Genomic DNA, 9,885 nt, shown 5'->3' with positions numbered 1-9,885 from the left:
TAATATTAGCTGTTTAGATTAAAGCTTCTCAATACTTTTCCCCAAAAGCCAACTGATCAAGAAGAAAAGCAAATGAAACCACACAAAACTGACTTCTTTGGCATGACTTGAACATAGAGAATGCCACAATCCTCAAACTGCATATAAGGAAAGAAGCTAACCCCAAATTTCAGCAAAGATATCTGTGAGTTCACTCCCTAATACTGTGGAGATAAGGTGGCATCTGAAGGGTCTGGGTAGAAAAGAGGGTGATGGAGTTCAGAGCAAATAATATCCAGATGTGCAAAGGCCTGATACAACTAAAAACATTCTAAAACAGACCTTGGACCTGGTCGATCTGAGCACTGGCCATAGAAAAGGTACTTGAAAGTATGCCTGATCTGGAGTGGCAAATTTGAAAAGGAAACTCTCCTGGAAAAGAGAGAAGTGAGTAGAATCTGGAGGGCATTTTGGAAGACTCGGTGATAAAGGAAAAGAAGAAAGTAAGGGGAGAAATTAAGGGTCTCAAAAACAGCAATATCCAAAGACATGCCATCCCATTTCCCACCTCCCACCCCTCAAAAAAAACCCTTTACCCTTGGGTGCATAAATGGTGTGGAAACAAGTACAAAAAACAGAAAACTCAATTTGTTTAAAGAATTAAAAATTAAAATAATTCGGTTGGTGAAAAATCTTCCCTCCTAAAAGGAAAACAACCACAAGGCAGACGAAAAATAACCCAGCACTTGAAACTAAGCTAAATATACCTATACGTGCATTTGCAGATATTTAATAAACGCCTAAATCAGAAATTTAAAAACTCAGATCCAAAATAAGCAAAAAATAGAAAAAGAGATAAGAAAAGATTTTGACTAAATTCAAAGAAGTTGAAAAAAAGACTGTCTCAAGAAGACTAAAAAGTCTCGAGATAACTAAAGTGATTCAGTCCCAATCAGTTGTAATCAGTTACCAATTACAAGAGCTCAGTTCAACTAAAAACTTAAGAGTTTAATAAGAGATATTGAAGAAAGGCTGGGAAACAACCAAATAAACATAATTAGATGAAGAAGGAAGTAAAAACTAATCAGGAATGTGGCAGAAATTGAAGATATTCAATGCAGACTCAAAATCTAAGAGGTAAACATTAAAATCCCATATTTAAAACAATAACTGCAGGGCACAGTGGCTCATACCTGGAAGCCCAGCACTTTGCGAATTGGAGGTGAGCGGATCACTTGAGTCCAGTTGAACAAAACCGTCCAACAACTTAGCGAGAACCTGCCTCTACAAAAATACAAAAATTAACCTGCCAGAGTAGTGCATGCCTGTAGTCTCAGCTACTTCAGAGGCTGAGGTGGGAGGATCGTTTGAGCCAGGACAGTGCAGCCTGTGTAATAGAAACCCTGTGTCAAAAAGTTTAAACACACGCACACAGACACACACACAAACCATTTTCCACATTTTGAATAAGAAAAATTTTATTTCTTTCTCAGAAATGTTTATTTTTCTTTATTGTCTTATTACACCATAAAGACTATCCAGAAAAAAGTGATAAAAGCAGATATGTTGCCTTGTTCCTAATATTAATGGAAAAGCATTTAGTCTTTTACTACTAAGTATGATGTTAGCTGTAGCATTTTTGTAGATGCTCTTAATTAGTTTTAAGACATTCCTTTATTCCTGGTATGTGGAGGTTTTAATCACTAATGTGTTTGAATAGAATCATTTGTTTTTCAGAGGGCGTCTACTGACATGATTGTATATATTTATACTTTATTCTGTTAATATCATGAGTGTACTGATTTTTCCAATGTTAAACCTAGAAATGTTAAAACCTAGAAATTCTGGAATAAATGATAGTAGTCAAGATGCATTAATTTGTATTAATACATATATACACATACACATATATACATTTATGTATACATTTGTTTTAATTAAACATACATTAAGTATATTTATATGCACATATGTTTAATTTGATAATATTTAGATAAGCGGTACCTATTTTTTGGGAAATACTATTTTTTTCATGTAGTGTTATTGTCTAATTTTAGAATCAATATAATTCTAGTGTCATAAAATATGTTGGCAGTGTTCTCTCCTCTATGACTTTTTCAAGGTTTTTATGTAGGGCTGGGGTTATTTTGTTCTTATATATTTGTTTGAATTTACCAGGAAAGCCATCTGGACCTGGATTATCTCTGTGGAGAAGTTTCTAATTAGAAGTTTAATATTTTTCTTAATTATAAGTTATTCATATTTCCTTTATACTCTTCTGATGAATTTGGTCTTTTCTGTCTTTCAGTGCTATAAATTGTCATGTGTATTGGCCTAAAGCCCCTGGGATTGTTCTCAATAAAATATCCCTGTATTTGATGATCCATAGCAACACTACTGTTGCTCAAGAGGTACAATAAAGTGTATAAGAGAGGCCTAAATCTTTCTTGTCTTCCCTACGATCCAACAGATGAATGTATGAGTTGGTGTTGTGTATGTATGCATGTGGGTATGTGCATGTGTGGGTAAAAAATTTGATTCAGAATTTAACTTTGTATTGACACCTTGTTGCAATTTAGCTTCCCCAAGAAGCAGACCCTGATACAGACAGTAGCGTGCAGAACATTAGTTAAGGAGTATTCTTGAGATCAGCACCTCTGCATGGGAGGAAAAGAAAGCAAGGTTGGATTGGACAAAGGGATAAACTGACTTGTGATTCAGTCCTGATCAAGTTCACAAATGAACCCACTGAAAGTTCTAGAGTCAAGATGGCCCTTAAAAGTTATTATTTCTTTTTTATATTTTATACACACACACACACACACACACACACACACACACACACACACACACACATATGTATTTAGATTTAATATATATCTTTAATATAATAGATTTAGCCATATCAGTGAAGGAAACATAAATATTCAGTAGAATTATGGGAGTAGTTGGCAATCTATATGGGGTTAAAGCTAGATTTCCCCTTTATGGAATTCATAAAAAATAAATTTTAAATTAATTGTGTTTCAAATACATTATAAACAAATAGGAGAAAACTACAAAATTATTATTTTGTAGCTATTTATAATTTAAAATATTATTTCAAATTGACAGATCATAAGTATATATTCATGGGGTACAATGTGATGTTTTGATATATGTATACCATATGGAATAATGAACATTAATTCTAATTAATTAAACATGTATCACTTATTTTTATGGTGAGACATTTGGAATTTACTCTCTAAGTTATTGTGAAATGTACATCAGTGACTATATTCACCTTGTGCAATAGATCTCAAAATGTATTCCTCCTGTTCATTGAAACTTTGTACCTTTTGACCAATAACTTCTCATTCCCAAACCTCATTCCCCTTCTCTCCCCTTGCCTCTAGTAATCATAATTCTACTATCTACTCTATGAGTTCACCTTTCTTTTATCTCATACATAGATCATGTGCGATTTGTCTTTCTGTGCTTGGCTTATTTCACCTAGCATAATGTCTTCTAGGTTCATTCACATTGTTGCACATGATAGAATTTTCTTCTTTTTCAAGCTTGAATATGATTGCATAATGTTTGTTTACCACATTTTAAAATCCATTCATTTGTTGATGGACACTTAGGATGATTTCATACATTGACTATTGTGAATAATGTTGTAATGAAGATCTCCCTTTGACACATTGACTTCAGTTCTTTTAGATATATAAACAGAAGTGGGATTGTTAGATCATATGGTAGCTCCATTGTTGGTTTATACAGGAAACACCATCCATAACGGCTATGCTAATTTGATTTTGCACTAACAACGTACAGGAGTTTCTCTGAATCCTCACCAACATGTATTGTCCTTCATCTTTTTGAAAAAAGTCATTGTAATAGGTGTGAGGTGATACCCGATTATGGTTTTAGTTTGTATTTTCTTACTGATTTAGTTGTGTTGAGAGTTTTTTTTTTTTTCATGTACTGTATCCATTTGCATGTCTTCTTTTAAAAAATGTTTATTCAAGTCTTTTGCCTATTTTTAATCAGGTCATTTAATACCTGTTTTGGATATTAACCACCTATCAATAAATGATTTACAAATATTTTCTCCCATTATGTGGGTTGCCTATTCTGTTAATTGTTTTTTTCATTGTGTAGTAGCTTTTTAATTTGATGTCATCCCACTTCTCTGTTATTGCTTTTGTTGTTTGTACTTTCAGGGTCATAGGCAATCAGTTGTTACCCAGACCAACGTCATGGAGCTTTCCCTCTATATTTTCTTGTAGTAGTTTAACAGCTTCACGTCTTATATTTAAGCCTTTAATCCACTGTGAGTTGATTTTTATATATAGTGTGAGATAAATATTCATTTTCAGTCTTCTGCTCATGGGTAAGCAATTTTCTGAATACCATTTAAGAAAAATTCCTCATTTATCCAAGAGATTGTCCTTTTCATATTTGTGAATTCTTGGCACTTTGTTGCAAATCAATTCACTGTGAATGCATAGGTTTAAGGCTTTCTGTCCTTGGCAATGTGTCTGTTTTTATTCCACCACAATGTTGTTTTGATAATAATCCCTTCATAATATGTTTTAAATTCAGAGAATGTGATTCCTTCAACTTTGTTCTTTTCACTCAAGGTTGTTCAGACTATTCAGGATATTTTGTGGTTCCATATGAATTCAAAGATTATTGTTCCTAATTTTGTGAAAAATGACATTTGAATTTTGATAAGGATTACATTGAATCTGGATTGCTTTGGGTAGTATGCACATTTTAACAATATTAATTCTTTAGAACTATAGACATGGGAAATTTTTCCATGTATTTGTGTTTTCCTCAATTTCTTTCAATTTTTTTTTTTTTATAGTTTTCAGCATACAGCTCTTTAACCTCCTTGGTTAAATTTACATCTAAGTATTTTACTTTTTTGTTTTTACTATCACGAATGGAATTGTTTTTCTAGTTTTCTTTTTAGATAATTCATTAGTAGTATATAGAGAGGTCACTAATTTTGTATGTTGATTTTGTGTTTTGCACTTTTACTGAATTTATCAATTTTAATAGTTTTTGGTGAAGTCTTCAACAGTTTTTTGGTAGAGTGTTTCAGGTTTTCTGGATATAAAATCATGTCATCAGCAAATGGAAACAATTGCACTCTTTCTTTCCTATTAGTATAATTTTAATTCTTTTTCTTGCTTAATAGCTCTATCTAGGACTTTCAGTACATAGTTCAATTTAATACAGGAGAGGCCATCCTTGTTCCTTATCTTAAAAGAAAAGCTTTCAAATTTTTACCATTGAGTATGCTGTTAGCCATGAGTTTGTCATATATGGCCTTCATTGTATTGACATACATTTCCTTTATACCTAATCTGCTGAAAGGGTTTTTTTTTTTCTCATCATAAAAGGACGTTGAATTTTGTCAGTTAATTTTTCTGCATCTATTGAGATGAACATTTTAATTCTTCATTTTGTAAATGTGGTGTACCGCCTTTATTGATTCGCGTATGTTGAACCAATCTTGAATCCCAGGGATAAATCCCACTCAATCATGGTGAATGATTCTTTTAATGTGTTGTTAAAATTGTTTGCTATTATCTAATTAATAATTTTTACATTTATATTCTTTGGGGCTATTGGCCTGTAATTTTCTTTTCCTTTAGTGTCCTTGTCTGGCTTTGGTATCAAGGTAATGCTGACCTTATAAAATGAGTTTAGAACTATTCCCTCTTCTTCAATTTTTTGTGAGAGATTGAGCATAATTGGCATTATTTAGTATTTAATATTTGGTAAAAGAGCAGTGAAGCTGTCCAGTCATGGGCTTTTCTTTGATGAGACACTTTGTTGCAGATTTAATCTCCTTACTTATTGATCTGTTCCGATTTTCTATTTCTTCATGACTCAGTCTTGGTAGATTGTATGTGTTTAGGAATTTATCCATTTCTGGTAAGTTATAAAATTTGTTGGCATATCACTGTTCATAGTAGTTTCTTATAATACTTTGTATTTCTGTGATATTAGATATAACGTCTTCACTTTCATTTCTTATTTTATTTGAGTCTTCTCTCTTTTTTTCCTAGTTAGTCTAGCTAAGGGTATGTCAATTTTATCTTTTCAAAAAATCAACTTCTAGTTGTGTTGATTCTTTTCTGTTGTTTTTCTAGTCCCTTTTTCATTTATTTCTACTTTGATTTTTGTTATGTCATTTTTTTTCTGCTAACTTTGGGCTTAGTTTGTTGTTCTTTTTCGAATTCCTTATGTATACATTAGACTGTTTATTTGAGATCCTTAGCCTTTTTTGATATAGGAGTTTAATGCTGTAAATTTTCCTCTTAAGGATGTTTATTTTGCATCTCATGAGTTTTGGTATGTTGCGCTTCCACTTTTGTTTGTCTCAAGGTATTTTTTATTTCCATTTGTATTTTTTTCTATTACCCATAATTTGTTTAGAAGCATATAGTTTAATTTCCAAATATTTGTGAATTTTCCAAAATTCTTCTGTTAGAGATTTCTAGTTCCATGCCATTGTAATGCAGAAATACTACTTGACAGGATTTCAATCTTCTGGAAATTATTAAGACTTGTTTTGTGGGCTACCATATAATACATCTTAGAGAATGCCCATGTGTGGCTGGGAAGAATGTGTATTCTGCTGTTGTTAGAATGTTCTGTATATACCTGTCAGGTCCATTTGTTCTGAAGTGTTGTTCAAATCCAATGTTACCTTATTGATTTCCTTTCTTGATAATATGCCTATTGTTGAAAGTGGGGTATTGGGGCCCAGTATTATTATTGTATTATAATCTATCTTTCTCCTCAGATTATTTAATAACTGCTTTATGTATTTAAGTACTATGATGTCAGGAGCATATATATCTACAATTGTTTTGTCCTTTTTGTTAACTGACCCCTTTATTATTATGATGACTGTCTTTGTCTCTTTTTATACTTTTGACTTGAACTCTTTTTTGTTTGACATAAATATAGATAACCCTGCATTCTTTTGTTTTCTATTTGTGTGAAATACCTTTTGCCATTCCTTTGCTTTCAGTCTATGGCCTTACTAGTAAAGTGAGTTTCATGTAGGCAACATATTGTTGGATCTTGCTTTTGTAGTCATTTAGTCATTCTGTGTCTTTTGATTGAAAAATCTGATCTATTTATATTCAAGGTAAGTATTTATACATAAGGACTTGCTACTGCAATTTTGAAATGTGTTTCCCGGTTGTTATGTAGGTCCTTTTTTTTGGTGTCCTTTTTTTCTGTCTTCCTTTGTAGTTTGATGGTTTTCTATGCTGGCAAGCTTTGAATCCTTTCTTTCTATATTTTATGCATGATAATCACAAAACAAATACCTACAGAAGTTGCAAAAACATGGTTATCATGGGGCTTACATAAAATATTTTTTCTTTATAACAGGCTACTTTGAGTTGGTAGTAACTTTAATCACATAAACACTCATTCTCTAACCTCCAGATTTTATAATTTGGATGTGAAAATTTTCCTTTTTTTTTTGGTAATTTGTATTCTTTAACTATTTATTGTAGCTATAGATATTTTTCATAGTTTTATCTTCAATCTGTCACAGTAAGACTAAATGCTTTGAACACCACCTTTACAGTATTAGATAATCTCAGTATGACTATCTATTAAGTTTCGAGATTTTACTTTGATTTTTTTATTAACTAGCTGCATTTTGTTTCAGCTTAAAGAATTCCTCTTAGCAATTTTGATAAAGCAGGCCTAGTGGTGATGAAATTCCTCACTCACCACCTTTTGTTTGTTGGAGAAAACTTTTATTTCTACCTAATTCCTTTAGGACAACTTTCCCAGGTAAAGTATTCTCAGCTGGCAGGGTTTTTTTTTTTTTTTTTTTGAATTTTTAATATAATAATTTTCCTGTCTTAGTTGGGGACCTTGTCTCTATAACCTCACATTGATAAGCCATCAGATACGAACTTATTTGACCTAGAATGCAGCAACCTTCTTCACCTTCACCTTTTTCTTCCTCTTAAAGAGCAGGCCTCTAAGAGCTGAATTCCAAAGTTGTTCTCCACAGCTATGTGAATCATTTCTTCACAAAGGCAGTTTATCTATGTGTCATCCTCAACATACAGTCACCTTCTTAAATTACTACCATTGACTAATTCAATTCATACTCAAATATTTATTATCTTATGTTTTATACACATTTAAGTGTGGTTATCAACATGTCCATATGTGACAAAAATTTATTAACAAACATAGTCAACTGAAGTTGTAAAACTTCAGACCAAAGTTACTAATACCATGCAAACCTGGCAGTCTGAGTTTCAGATAAAAGTATAACTGTAGAAAATTGGTCAGACATTAATTTTTAATATACTGTGTAATTTAGACAGTGTATCAAGGATCCTTGTTGAGTCACAAGGTAATATCTCTCCCTGAAACTTGTTAGAGGATGCTAAATATTATGCAATTGAGGCTAGTAAAGGATTGTCATAAGTCCCTAAAGAACAGTTCTAATAAATCATGTATTATTTATTCCATTAGCATTATTTACTCTTCAGCTCCCCAGTGCTAATAATTTCAATATAATCCTTTTCTTTTATAAGCAACAGATCTAAAATAATAAGAAATAATGTCTGTAGCACAAATAAGAATCAAAAGGCATAGTCAAATAATAATTGCTAGCTGCATTCTGATGAATTTCTCATTATTTCTTTCCCTGTTAAGAAACAGAGAAAAAGGAAGGTTGCAATTGGTTTATTCCCAGATACAAGTATAATTATGATGCTCCACCAAGTGTCATCAATCATTTAAATAAAGAAGGTCATTTCAGCATAAAGAATAACATTCCACTTATTTGTTTCCATTCTCAAATGTATTACAAATATGTCTTACCAAGGAATGAAAAAGGAAAATTAATAGATATTTTCCCTTAATTGTAGGGAAGTGCCATTCACATGGATGGCCTCTCACTGGGATTGCCTATTCAAATTCTTGAAGCTGTGGGAAGAGAAAAGTGATAATGTCACTGATCTTTGTGGGCTACATTATTAACACCTTGGCATTCTGGGGATGAGGTGAAGGTACTTTGCTATAGACCTGTTTTGTTTTGTCTAATTTCACCACCACTTTAATGGCCTCAGCTAAGTCTAGTGACAAGACATGATTTTACAGACTTGTACATAGTTTTACATATATTAGGCCATGATATTATAAGTAGAAATAATAGGCTAACTATAACTGCTTATATATCAGATACATATGTATATATATATATATACATATATATGTATATATATGAATATCATCACAAACAATAATATTTCCTTTGGGAATAGAAAAATAGTTACTTTATAATAGAAAGATTGGGAATCAAAAGCATTTGGATCTGTTAGGGGTGGGGGTTGTGAGGAGGTTTTATTTCCTTTTTTTCTTCTTTGGTTATAAAGTTCATTAGTGTTACACTCTCTCTTCTTTTCCTCAGTTCTCCTGGGGGAGGTAGAAAGACTTACACAGCAAAACTGCTAAATTTGTAAAGAACGAATTTAGCATTATCAGTTTAGCTATGCCCTTCATCCTCTTGGGAGTTGGGAGGAAGCTTTCTTGGTCACTCTTACTATGGCAGGAGGCCTGCAAGTCCTGTGCTATCTGTAACCATGTGGGTAGTTCTGTCTAACTCTAAGATGAAAGAAACTCACTTGCTTATATATAAAGTCATGTCTTTAACTTTGCACTGACCAAAAATAAAATTGATATTTTTGAACTTCATCGTGCCTCTTTGTTTTATTTTTGAATTTATCCAGAACCTAGCTATGGGACTGGGATGCTATGTATTTCCCTCCCTTCCTTAAAGATCCCCAATATTTCATGCATGGACTACAATCTCTGAAAAATAAAACAGATGAGTGAGATGCAAGACTAAAT

The sequence above is a fragment of the Saimiri boliviensis genome, chromosome 7, assembly GCF_048565385.1.
Source record: "Saimiri boliviensis isolate mSaiBol1 chromosome 7, mSaiBol1.pri, whole genome shotgun sequence".
In the NCBI taxonomy this organism is placed as follows: domain Eukaryota; kingdom Metazoa; phylum Chordata; class Mammalia; order Primates; family Cebidae; genus Saimiri; species Saimiri boliviensis.
The sequence above is the reverse complement of the archived record's forward strand: the minus strand, read 5'-3'. Positions refer to the sequence as shown.